Here is a 5,992-nt window from a genome sequence, read left to right on the forward strand (position 1 = left end):
TTGTATTTATTTTTAAAATTGTATTTATTTATTACTTATTCATTCATTATAGATACATTTGGTATGTTTTTGATCTTTATGTATTTGTATTATTTGGTGTTTTGTTTTTCTGCTGTACCACAAAGAGGATTAGAAGGGAAAAACAACCGAACAAAAAACACTGAAACATACAGTTATACTTTGATATCTGTACAATACTGGTTCCTAATAAAGAAATAAAAAAGGATAAAACCCAGATTTTTGACCTGTGTGGTACTTCCTGTGTCTTCTTGTGCTGCATTCATTTCACAAGCTTTTAACCTTTTGAAAACTGAGCAAATTGGTTTGATCTCTTTCTATGTCCTACGTTATCCTTGCTTTTAAAGCACTTTGAACTGCATTCGCCTCGTCTGAAAGGTGCAATATAATTAAAATGTGACTGACTGATTGACTGAAAACATTGCTGTGGAGGGGGTCTTCTGGAGTGCTTTCCCGTTGCCCCCACAAACCGGCCACAAGATAAGCGGTTCAGAATGGATAGTCAGTGTTTTTGTGAAAATACATAAATACATAATGGTCAGGGAGATTATTTCCATTAAGAACTTGATTGGATTATTATATTTTGTTGTTCTTTCCTACATTTAATTAACCTAATTAAACCTTGAGCAGGATCAGCCCTCTGCAACACCTCGTGTCTCTGCAGAAGAGCGTTTAAACCAAGTCTGAATCCAAAAAATGGGTCAGGCCAGTTGCCAGCTATTTGTATGTTTTAATGAGCTTGGTGCCAGGGAGCGGGATGATTTTCTTAAATGGATCCCAGGTTTGTTGAGGTTCAGGGCCTGTGTGACTGAGCACTGCGCTTCACAGTGGAGCTGAGGCTCTAATAGGACGCTCAGTGTTAGTTTGTCTTACATGTTAAAACAGGAAGCAGGCCAGATGAAGCCAAGCGGAAACATAAATGAAGTAGAAATATGAAGCGATGTGAGGAACGCAGACGCTGAGGGCTATTTAAAGAAAGCGCATCAGCAGAGGCCCGAAATATCTTTGCTATTGCCCAAAATAGTTTCAACTCTCTCCCATTTCACCGCCAGCTAATGCCAGATAAAGGATCATGTTTCTGAAGATCTAAAAGAGGAAGAAAATAGTACATAGACTGAGTGCGTATCATATCTCAAGAGTATTCTTGACTGGTGTCTGTGGTAGCAGTCATAATAATACTTTACGAGAAAACCACAAACCCCTGAAAGAGAAAAGAAGAATGTACGAGGGACTTATTTAGACTGACAGCACTGAAACAGCTTTGACGCAGAGTAAATTTACTTCGTGAAGCAGCTGCAGAAATTGTTCCATGATGTCTCGGCTTTCTTGTTTCCAACTTTGAGACGCAGAGACAAAAGTTGAATTTTGTACTATGGGCCAGAGCCATAAGATTTGTTTGCATCTGTTAATAGCACCATGATTTCCGCAGAATTAGCGCCAGCAGTCTCCCGTTTTATAACCCTAGCCACAAAAGATTTTGCACTAATTATATGCTGGCGCTAACATGCACACAAAGTTTGGCAGCTAAGTTCAATTTGCCCTCCGTATGCGTTTAAAGTGGAACCTTTCCCAGAGTTTTAGACTTTTCACCATATTTCAGAACACAGATTGGTTCATTACAAAAACTGAAGAGTTTAATTTTGCAGAATTTAGGATAAAGCGTCTGTTTTGTTTGTTGCTCACAGTCGGCTGTGTGTTGCAGCTGCATCATCTCAGCTGACACTACAGACGCGTGTCCGAAATTAGACAAACGCCATGCACTTTTGCACAGAGTGCCGCGGTTTGCTTCATTAAGAGGATCGGCCAGGATTTGATGGAGATTAATGTTCTGTATTCTGCTTCACATGCACCACAGGTCACACACAGATCACAGGTTTATACACTGAAACTGTTTATAATGAGGCAGCGCTTATTCCTAAAATCCCGAGCTCCATCACAACTGTTTGTAAGCTCACAACCCACTGGATTCCCCCTCTGACCTCAGATTTCGTCCATATTATCACTCAATATCAATTCAATATCATTCAAAGCTCACGAGCTTTGAAGATAGAGAAATTGCGCCCATTTCATTCACGTGTCTTAATGGTGTTAAATGGCACCGCTGTAACTGCCTGTGAAAATTATCACCTGTCTTTGTGAATTAGATGGTATTTGCAATGAGGATTGTTTGCACATAAGGGGACAATTTTGCACAGAATTTTTGACTATTCCCCAGTTTACATAAAGGGGAAAGGCGCACCCAGGACGCTGTCTACTTGGGAGTGCAGGTTGCATGCAGTTTTCATGCATTTCACCCTTTGCACATGTGTTGTGGATTGTTTTTCTCTCATTAGCAGCTGCAAAAGCAGCACAATCCTTGTGTGGATATCTGCCGCAGGAGCTTGATTTGGGCACATAGTTTTGTTAGTACGCAGCTGGCACTTTGGTGATATCACACAGACGTTTACTGTCTACATGGAAAATTACAGTTTTTCTCTGGCTAAAAGCAGTTTAAATCCATTATTTCCACACTTTATCTGACTCCATCAGATAAAGTATGAAGTGTTACGACTCTCACACTGCAGCTGCAACCTGACGATGATGTAACTTGGGTGGACATAAAATATGTGGACTAAATATTTTCCTTTTTATTGATTATCCATACCAAACACACTTTAATTTAATTATCATACCATGCTGAAATGACCTGAAAGTAGGACATGAATAAATGTATGCTATGGTCATTGGCAATGTGTTGCATATGTGATTTTACGTGCTTACACATGCTTCTGTGCTCTTTTAATCGCCTTTAAACTGCAATTAGTGCCATACATTGACCTTCAGTAAAGGGTAATCCACAGTCCTCTGTATGAAGCCGTTACATCTGACACTGGGACGATGTCAGGGGACATGTGAAGGACAGAGGACAGAAAACCTCAAACATGAACAGAAAGTATGAAACACAAGAAACACAAGAGTTTTTGAGCTCAAACAGACCTCTTGTTTATCTCTCTACCTGCAGCGATGCTGCTGTATGTGGATTTAGCTCACAGGCTGCCTGCAGCGCAGTGCTACAATACACACACACACACACACGCACTACTTCACAGTTTAGATTTCTGTGTGCGTGTGTGCGTGTGTGCGTGTGTGTGTGTGTGTGTGTGTGTGTGTGTGTGTGTGTGCTTGCCGTTTTTCCCCCCAGCACTTCATGTCCCATGTCAAACAAACAAGAATTAAGCAGCGCTGCCAGATAGAGTAAGACAGAGCACAGTGTGCAGCTGGAGTGGGAGGACACAGAGACAATGCTGCATAATTGTCCCTCATGAGTGTCACGTCTCTCGGTGCAGGCTGCATGCTCCGGCTCTAAGCTGGTTAAGTGTCAGCATGCTGCGTCCCTCTGTGGGTGGATCAGTGTGTGTGTGTGTGTGTGTGTGTGTGTGTGTGTGTGTGTGTGAGAGAGAGAGAGTGTGTGCACATTTGGTGAAATCGTATGTTTCCTTTGAAGAATGTGGGTGATTGTGTGTGTGTGTGTGTGTGCATGTGCGTGTGTGTGTGTGATGAGTAGGCTGCAGCAGCTCTTTGATTTCCTTCGACAGGAGGGAAATTTCCAACAGAGAGGTATCGTAGGCTTACAGCATCTCAGCACAAAGATCGCCTTTAGTTTTTCTCGCGAGCGAATAAAAGACAGCGGATCAAAGCTGAGGTGACTTTGAAAGCTCCAATTCTGTGCAAGCAAACACACCTTCACGTGTGACAGTGAAGCTGTGGACTTTGTAAACACAAGATTATATTGTGTACAGTTAACCATTTCAAACCTGAGTAATATGGCTTGATTTCTTTTAGAATCATGGGAAGAAGGCAATGAGCAACAACAGAAGAAATCAGCAAGATAAAGTAAGAGAAAAATCAACTGAAAATCAGTTTCAAATAACATAAAAGAAAGTTAAAAAAAAACCAAACAAACAGAAATGACTTGAAAAAAGAAATAATGCTTAAGAAATAATAATTTTGTAACATAATTTTAAATATGTATTTATGATAATTATAAATTAATTTTTTTCCAAGCTTTTTTCTTTTTCTCTAAACATTTTTACATAGTTTTTTTTATTCTGAATGAATGAATGAATCTTTACTTCGAGAATGTAAAGAAAAAACAAAACAAAACAGGCAAAGAAAAGCAAATAAGCCGTATGACCAAGTGCAATGAACAAAAATAAAAAGACAAAAAGGAGGGCCTATAAAAGCCTCAATAAATAAATACTTAAGCCACTTAAAGTTAAATGCTACATGTTCAAAAAGGAGTAGGACCATATTTAGATATTTGTAAAAGGCGTCTTGATGTCGCTCCAGGTTTCAAAGGGTTAAACAAGTTTTATGTTGTCTTTGCAGGGGTGGATTTTTGGATTCGGGGGCCCCAGGCAAACCCGGACATGAGGCCTCCCTCGTGCCTTATTCCTCTCCTGTCTTAGACTAGAAATATTCCTGCTGTTAATGATCCTAATTGCAGTAAATGCAGGGACGTTTCTTCGCCGTCTGCCTCAGATGAAGCCGGGTCTTGGTAGACTTGGTACAGACGGAGTCATGTGACACAAGTCTTTCACAGCGCTTTTTGTCCTTAGGCTGTGACTCGGGCTCTCTGTCCTGATGTGGACAAACAGATGGTTCAGGCCTCACGATGGTCTTTCTCATGCAAAGAGCAGCTAAACTCCCGAGAAGAGGAATAAACAGAAGACTTCTTCTGTCTGTTTAGTTTGGGTGATAATATCTGTGTATGACGCGACCAGCCGACATTCTTCGGTTTAGTTCGATAAAAACTAATAATAGCAGTCAGTTTCAGTTGCAACCCTAAACTACACAAAAAGGCACATTTTTATTAAAGTTCTTGTCATTCCAGGAATGGTTATTGTTTTCTCACTTTGTCATCTTTTATAAAATAATACAGAATAAAAATATTGTTTTACTTCATAAAATTAAGGCATCTTGTTACATAAGATTATTATGCAGATCAAGCCAGACTGGAAGTCCAATTTTTCTTTTCTTTTCATGTGTGTGAAGGGAAATGTTCTCGCCCCCAAAACAAATATTTTTTTCTTTCCCCCCCCCCCCCAAAAAATTCTCCAAAAAAAGCAAAAGATAATTTTTTTCCACTCTATTTTACACATGAAAACATTTTTTTTTGACTTAGAAAATGGACAACGAGAAATAAAAATCTCACTTGCCTCTCAGGGCTTCCATAGACTTTGTATGAGTTATATCATTTTTTTTGTATGTAAAAAAACCCAACATATTTTGCAAATTAAGTCAGCTTAACTTTGCCAGTAATAACTTAAAATAATTTTGCAAGTAAAGCTCACATTTTCTACTAGTAAATTTAAGTTGACCTTTCTTGAAACATTAAGTTGACTTTAATTGAAAAAGTAAGTTATTCTGCTGGCAAATTTAAAGTGTTTTGAAATGCAAAATAATGGAATTAAAAATGTGATAAAAATCCGATTAATAGCAAATAACTTGAAATTTTGACATTAATCATGATTGAAAACATTAATTGTTTGGCATGCAGCTTTTAAGGGTCAGAGTTCAGTTCAGATGTCAGTTGTGCGCCAAAATAGCTCAACCAACATCTCCACTCAATATTTGTCATGTATGTTTGCTTAAACATGCAGCACTAACAGATTACATTTGTTTTTTTGTTGTTGTCGTACATTTTACACAATCAGCTTTGCTTTTAAATTAAGTGTGTAGACTAAAGTCTGAAACAGCTGAGTGACAGTTACAGAAAAGTCTCGCTGCTGAACTGTATCTGTTTAATGTGCTGCTGAATAAATATTCGTTCCTGTCACCACTGGTGTTTGTTCTGCAAGAAAAATATTAAGATTTTACGTCGCCATCCATATGGCATTCATGATTATTGATGTATTATTGACTTACAGTGATCACACTCATTATTTCAGCTTGACTGGAGGCGACGTGGTTTTAATCTGGAGAGAAGGAACAT

Source organism: Plectropomus leopardus, chromosome 17 (genome assembly GCF_008729295.1).
Source record: "Plectropomus leopardus isolate mb chromosome 17, YSFRI_Pleo_2.0, whole genome shotgun sequence".
NCBI lineage: Eukaryota > Metazoa > Chordata > Actinopteri > Perciformes > Serranidae > Plectropomus > Plectropomus leopardus.